Raw genomic sequence first — 8,181 nt, forward strand, 5'->3', positions numbered from 1 at the left:
AGCTAAGCCCAAGCGCCACAACTACTGAAGCCTGCGCGCCTAGAGCCCGTGCTCCACAACAAGGGAAGCCACCGCAATGAGAAGCCCACGCACCGCAACGAAGAGTAGCCCCTGCTCGCCGCAACTAGAGAAAGCCCGCACGCAGCAACAATGACCCAACGCAGCCAAAAATTAAATAAATAAATTTATTTAAAAGAAATAAGGATAGGGCTTCCCTGGTGGCGCAGTGGTTGAGAGTCCGCCTGCTGATGCAGGGGACACGGGTTCGTGCCCCTGTCCGGGAACATCCCACATGCTGCGCAGTGGCTGGGCCCGTGAGCCATGGCCGCTGAGCCTCAGCGTCTGGAGCCTGTACTCCGCAACGGGAGAGGCCACAACAGTGAGAGGCCCGCATACCACACACACAAAAAATAATAAAATAAATAAATAATGTGGATAATGTGATTAAAGCATCTGTCTATTGATCTACCCCAGATTGTTGTCTGAAGACAGTTTCTAAAATTCTCAATGAATTTGCTTAAAAAAAATTGGATTGATGCCCAGTCAGTCTTGACTCAAGATAAAATAGGCGTTGTCTTCAGTAAGGATTATCCAGGTACCGCGTTTTGTGCTTTCGTTAGTCACCGTTCTGTTTGACGGAGCTCAGGAATACACGGATTGTTTCCAAGGTCCTTTCAATCAACTCTTTCAAGCCAGGGTTGAGCATCTGAAGGACCTATAAATATCAATACATATGCTAGTTAATGTAGGTCAGGGAGGCTGGGGTTATGGCTTCCCTGTATACCAGCTTAAATTCTAAGGTTCTTCATATTAGTCATAAAAGGCTGACCATTGAATATTAAATTAAATAATTAACTTTGCTGCCTCCTCCCACTTTGTCCCTTTGTTTTAAGGTGCCCCTATGATGGACAGTTTTGGTGATACTGAAAACTTCTCAAAGTGGTCGCTTGGTAAATTGTATCATTTTATAAGATATGCACAAGAATTTGAATTGTAATGAGAATATACAGAAGAAACAGGTGTTTAGCCTGCTGGAGGCGTGGGCTTGGACCGAGACACCCCCAGGAGAATTGATAATGATCTGTCAGATGTTTCCTTTGTGCATCTCTGACCTCAGCCCCCATCCAGAGGTTGGCTGTCTCTGACCACAGACCTAGCAACTGCAGCCCGTGATGATCAAAGTTTGGGAGATTTTTTTTCTCCTAAACCAATTCTTAGGGAATAAAGATAGATTGGAAGAATAACAGACTTCATAAGGCTTTTAGAATGATTATCCATGGCAAATTTCATCTACTGAGGGACATCAGCTGGGCAAGACCATAAGCTGGCCAGTCCTTTGGACCTGGTGGGCTTCTGCTCATTGACTATTCTTTGCTCTTTCCCCCCTTTGGTCAATGACACATTGTAAGACAGGAAAAGCTAAGATAAGTTTAGATGAAGAATATAGTTTCACCAAGAATTTCTAGAAATATAGGTCTAGGGACTCCCCTGGTGGTCCAGTGGTTAAGACTCTGTGCTTCCAATGCAGGGGGCTTGGGTTTGATCCCTGGTCATGGAACTAAGATCCCACATGCTGCGTGGCACTGCCAGAAAAGAGAAAGAAAGAAAGAAGGAAAGAAAGGAAGGAAGGAAGGAAGGAAGGAAGGAGGAAAGAAAGGAAGAAAGAAAGAAAGAAAAAAAAAGAAAAGAAAAGAAAAAGAAAGAAGAAAGAAAGATCTAATCAGAAAACAGAGATTTCAGTGGGTGACATCTAATTTTCCTGAGAAAAATAAGAACATCAATGAAACTGGAGCTCAGACCTAGTGTGTGACTTATCTCTCTCTTTGGGCCAGGAACCTCAAGTGGAGAGATGCAAGATGACTCATGAGGTGCCCATATTAAGGGTGCATGGCAGGGGGTCACAGCTGAGTTTTCATGGGCCTTCCAAATGTGGAAATCTTCCTCCTCAAATAAAGCATCTTGTGAGAAAACCCCACAGGGAAGCCCAGGAGTCTAGCAATTTATTAAAAATCTATCATACAGGGCTGTCCTTTTGCCCTTGAAGGAGTAACTGCCATAAAAATTGCCTTTCTACTGTGAACAATAGAAAATAGGACAAAGTATTTAAATCAACTGTTTTGAGGTGTTGGGCAGCAGGCAGCACAGGTCTCTGATTCCTAAGAGAAGGGAAATCAAGGAGCTGAATGTTCCGATGCCTGAGTTAACTACCTTCCTGAGGGAGCCTCCATGATGCAGATGGGGAAGCGGAACCCCACATCAGGACAGGGAACCCCAAACCACGCCCGACAGTCTTGCTGAGCTGAAGATACAGAGATCTGCAAGATGGTTAGAATTTGTGAGGCCGGGTACCAACGAAGAGGGGACTGCACAGAAGGAAAGTTCTGGAGACCTGCAGAGAGATCTCCTTGCCTCTGTGACTGAGTAGTGGCCTGTGCAGGTATGAGAGGAAACTATGGGGCAAGGGAAAGAACCCTAGAAAATGGTAGAACAGATGATTCCAGTATTACACAGAGCTGAGAATACATCACATTCCAACCAGCCAGAGTGGAGAGACCATACACAGGGCATTAGCTGAGTACACAGGGTGTTAATTGAGTCCTCAGAAGACTGTCACCTGAGTAGTAGTGAAAAATTAACCCTAAATTAAAGGCTGCTCTGGACCTACCCTAACAAAGCATAAAAGCAAGCCTCAAAAGTAAGTATCAGGTTTATCCTACATAACCTAACTGCTTTCCAGAACAAAGTTCAACATCTTTAATAGAAATACAATAAAATCTAGCACCCGAGAACACAAAATTTACAATGTTGGCATGCAGTAAAAGGTTAATAGACAGGTACATCATAATTAAACTGTTTAATTAAACTAGTGCTAAAAAATGCAAATCTACCATAGGAAAAAAGGGGTTACTTTCAGGTGAACAAAGATAAGAATGACAGCAGACTTTCCATCGGAATCTATGCAAACTTGAAAAACAACATAGGGACGTCTTTAAAATACTGAAAGAAGAAACAGTCAACATGAATGCCCCCAGCAAAAATATCTTTCAAAAATAAAAGTGAAATACCTTTTCGGACCAACAGAAGCAGAAATAGTTTATAATAGAAAAGACCTGCAGTCCAAGAAATGTTAAAGGAAGCTTTTGAGGCAAAAGGAAAATGATGGTAGATTTAAATCCAAGTATATCAGTAATTACATCAAATGTACATAGTTAAGACTCCAATTAAGAAGCAGAGGTTGGATTAAAAGTAACAACAAAATAAGATCCAACCATAAGTTTTCTATAAGAAACCCACTGTTAAGTTCTGTGAAAGGTCTGAGAATTCACCTCACTTGCAGGTTACCAAGGTAGCCTGCCACAGTTTCTTGGTTGCTGGTTGAAGACATCAGAATCCTGGGTCAGTTTATTGATGAGGGCAGTTTATTACTCAGAACAATAGAAACAGCCAGACTGCCAGCAATTTTGCACCAGGTCCCCAAGTCGCAATTCCACAGGGCAAAGCAAAGGGGGTCAGATGACTCCAGTGCACACAGTGGGCTGCGTTACAGACATATAGTGGATGGCACTCTTACTTACTTATTTATTTATTTATTTATTTATTCATGCATGCATGCATGCATGCATGCATGCATGCATGCGGTTCGTGGGCCTCTCACTGTTGTGGCCTCTCCCCTTGCGGAGCACAGACTCCGGACGCGCAGGCTCAGCGGCCATGGCTCACGGGCCCAGCCGCTCTGTGGCATGTGGGATCCTCCTGGACCGGAGCACGAACCCGTGTCCCCAGCATCAGCAGGCTGACTCTCAACCATTGCGCCACCAGGGAAGCCCTATTTATTTATTTTTTAATAACTTTATTTATTTATTTTATTTTTGGCTGCCTTGGGTCTTTGTTGCTGCACGTGGGCTTCCTCTAGTTACGGCGAGCGGGAGCTACTCTTCATCACGTTGCACAGGCTTCTCATTGCGGTGGCTTCTCTTGCGTGGAGCATGGGCTCTAGGCACGTGGGCTTCAGTAGTTGTGGCATGTGGGCTCAGTAGTTGTGGCTTGCAGGCTCTAGAGCACAGGCTCAGTAGTTGTGGCGCATGGGCTTAGTTGCTCCGTGGCATGTGGGATCTTTCCGGACCAGGGCTCGAACCCATGTCCCCTGCATTGGCAGGCGGATTCTTAACCACTGCACCACCAGGGAAGTCCCTGAATGGCACTCTTTTAAAATGGGCAGTGATCATCCCTGCCCATTGCTCTGTCTTCCAAGATGGTAAGCAAGCCTGTTCTCTGTTCAGTAGAGATATTATCTCTGTCTTCCAAGATGGTTTGCCATCCAGACATACTTGAAAACATAAGCTAGAGAAGAGGGCAGTCTGTTTGGCTCGTAAGATGTTCACAGAGTACAATGACACCCACTTTTCAGGAGTCTACAGCTTCAGGTGCACCTGTGAGGTGTGTCCTGGTTTCCAGAGAGGGAATAAGCTGATTGAAAGAAAGAGGAAGTCCAAATACTTAGGCACCTGCTTCCCAGAATTTTCTTTGCTGATTAAAGAAGTCATTAAAAAAATGTGCAGCCTTTTCTATAAAATAAAGTAAATGTGTGTTTTCATAATTTATGAATTTCATCAATTTTCTTCTTATTTCCTATTAATCACCTGTTCTCTTTCCTCAGTTCTTGCATCTTCTTTTTTTTTTTAATATCTTTTTGTTTTTAATGAGAGCGTGTACACAGTGTCTGCCACTCTGAATATGGTTAGTTCCCTTCTGCCTTCTTTTAGTCTCTCTCTAACACTGCATTTCTGGATATACTCTACTACTGGATACAGTCTCTTAATTTGCCCTTAGTTTCTCCTTTGTTTGGAGAACTCAAGATATGTTAATTTGGGGATTTCCCTGGCGGTCCAGTGATTAAGACTCCATGCTTCCATTGCAGCGGGGCACGGGTTTGATCCCTGGTCAGGGAGCTAAAATCCCAAAGCCTCATGGTGTGGCCAAAAAATATATATATATATGTGTGTGTGTGTTAATTTTTCTTAGAGAAAGTATATAAGAAACTAGAAATTGTAAACCATTTCTCTAGTGTTCATTAGTTTTTGGAGTTTATCATAATATGTAACAATTCATTACATATGCAGTAGATTTCTCTTATGTACAAAATGTTTACCTTCAAAGAGCAGGACTTCACCTGCTCCATTACAGCCACAGTAGGAAGCCAGCTTTGTTTAAAACTCTGTATCAGTTTGGGATCAATCAGGAGAGAAAAACTACAGTAATTTGAACAGGGAAAGCTTAATATAAGGAATTATTATCTACAGGGGAGTGGAGTGACTAGGGATTTGCTAGTAAGAAGTAAAGAGAACTCTAAAGAATGTAGGACTAGCAGATATATAATAGCAGATACAGTATTACATGACAGTATATCTAATAGGCACCCCTCACCCCATGACCTGAGAAGCAGACCTTGTTGGAAAAGGCTTAGCCATAGCTACTGAAGGGCAGACAGGTTGCTGTGGTGCCCCCTGAGGGACTTGCTGCACATCTGCCCTCTGGAGCTTATTGGAAATCAGCCCTCTAGCATGGTGGGGAAACTTGTTCACAGGAGGTGTCTCACTGCAGGCACTCTGCTACAAAACCACCTGAGGGAGCTTCTGGGAGCAGCTGCTGGCCACTGAGTGTGGCCGACTGCTGTGCACGGCAGCAGAAGGGCACTGGGGAAGCCAGGCATCTGGCAGGACCCAGGAGAGGTGGCCTCAGAACCGGAAGAGACTTTCCTCCTGCGGTGCCTTTCCCGCGCCCTCTGCTGGCAAAGCTTCAGAGCCCGCTGGCAACTTATTTAAAGGGCTCAGATGAATTTTCATTACAGCACTCAGATAGGGTGAATTTGGGGCTGAGAGAAAATAAGTCAATGACCGGCATAAAGTCCAACAGGTAAATAAATCCAGGCCTTTTATTCTTGCAAATCTAACCTTAGTTTTCTTCTTTTTAAATTGGTCGTGGTTGTGTTTTTGTAAATTTGAAATTCCTTTTTTTCTTTAATAAATTTATTTATTTATTTTATTTTTGGCTTCGCTGGGTCTTCATTGCTGCGCGTGGGCTTTCTCTAGTTGCGCGAGTGAGGGTTACTCTATGTTGCAGTGTGCGGGCTCTAGGTGCACCGGCTTCAGTAGTTGTGGTTCACGGGCTCACTAGTTGTGGCACGCGGGCTCTAGAGCACAGGCTCAGTAGTTGTGGCACACGGGCTTAGCTGCTCCACGGCATGTGGGATCTTCCCGGACCAGGGCTCGAACCCGTGTCCCCTGCATTGGCAGGTGGATTCTTAACCACAGCACCACCAGGGAAGCCCCTGTGTTTTGTTTTTAAATTCCTCTTGGGTTGTTCAGACCAAACAGAAACCGAGAGAGCTTCCCTCTACCAGAGAAACCAGTGACACGAGGGTGTCAGCCCAAGGGTGGTGGCAGGCGTGTCTCTTTGGAAAAAGCAAGTAGATGGTTGACACCAGGAGAGGAAAACATGGCCAGCTTCTGGGAACAAAAATAAGGGATTGAGGGGAATTCCCTGGCGGTCTAGTGGTTAGGACTCCGCGCTTTCACCGCTGAGGGGGGATTGAATACTGAAGAGCAAACGTTCACAAAGACCTGTGATCTATGATCTGGAAAGATGCTCCTGGCAGGCTCTAAACAACTGCAGTAGTTCCTCTTCTGGTTGGCCGAGTCAGACAGTTGGCTTAGGGTTTGGGGCCCCCCAGTGGGAGAAGCTTTATGCTTTTTCTGCCCAAGGCTTGTTTGTGTGCATTTCTGATTATAAAAGTACTTCATCACCATTATAAGGTTTTACAAAGGATAGTAAAGAGTTGAAGAAAAAAAAGTTACTTGTAATCTAATCTGCTCTTTTTAATTGTCTATCACATTAGAAAAAATTAAGAAAAATAATACTACCCTATACTGATAAAATTATCCTTATTCTGTTCATAGTAGAATAAATTATATGTTTTCCAAAAAGAAATTTGGCAATATGTATCAGGAGCATTTTTATTCCATTTGGAGAACCTTTATTAAGGGAGATAATCTCAAATACAGAAATCTGTAAGCACAAAATTATTTTAGTACTACTTTTGCTACTGAAAACTTGAAAATGACTAAAGTCAATGGGATAGTAAGTAGGATATTAACATTGGTAAACTCATTTTTCACTAATAGGAGAACATGCTTAATTAAAATAAGAAAAGCCGAATTCAGAGGTTTAATGAACTATGTAGGTCCCCACGGTGAGCCACAGCCAACGCCCACCTCTGCAGGAGACCCTCCAGCACTAGCAGAATCATAATACCATGTCACACCTGAAAAAGTTAAAAAGATCAAGTGTCATGAGCAGCCATTGGTGAAAATAGGAGCCAAGAAGCACAAGGTGAGCCCCTAGAGAAGTGCAAGCTGGACTGGGAGGGCTTCACGGAGGAAGAGGGCATTGGCGAAGAACTAGCCATCCACAATCGAGGGAAGGAGGGGTTCATTGAAGGGAAAGCTTTTCTAGACTGAGTGGGTCACAGGCAGCTTGAAATCGAGCGAGATCTCAGGCTGAGCCAAATGAAACCCTGATGTGATGAGGAACCTACAGCAGCTGAATCCTGTTACCAACGTGAGCTTTGTGTGCGTCTGTGAAATGTTTCCCGTGTTTCCCAGCAAGGTCTTTGTTTCTACATTGAATTTCTGTCTTTGTAAAAAAAAAAAAAAAAACAAGGAAAAAGAAGTTTAATGAACTATAAAGTCAGTTTTGTTTTTAAATTGGGGATGAGGACTAGAGGAAAATATATCCAAAAAAGTAGTGACTCAAAAGTCTATTAGAAGTAACACCCACCACTTTTCTTTCTCTTCTTTTATGAACACAGTGTTCTGTAGACATCTGGAGAGAACAGTATACCTATAAGAAAGAAAAAAAAATCATTCCTTATCTCTCTCCACGGAGAAACTACTGTTCATATTCTGGGCTATTTCCAGAATTTGTGTCCAATATTTATGTATTTACAGTAAAGTTCATTGGTTTCTAGCAATTTGAAAGCTTTTTTTTTTCTTTTCTTTTTGCATCTGTTTCTTCTTGTGGATAAAATTTAGACAATTTTAGCAAATTAAAAAATCCCATTGAAATATGAGTTGAAACTAAGCCTATAAGTTGGCTGTGAAAATCCAACATCCTCAGGTTCAT

Source organism: Hyperoodon ampullatus, assembly GCF_949752795.1.
Source record: "Hyperoodon ampullatus genome assembly, chromosome: 17".
Classification (NCBI taxonomy): domain Eukaryota; kingdom Metazoa; phylum Chordata; class Mammalia; order Artiodactyla; family Ziphiidae; genus Hyperoodon; species Hyperoodon ampullatus.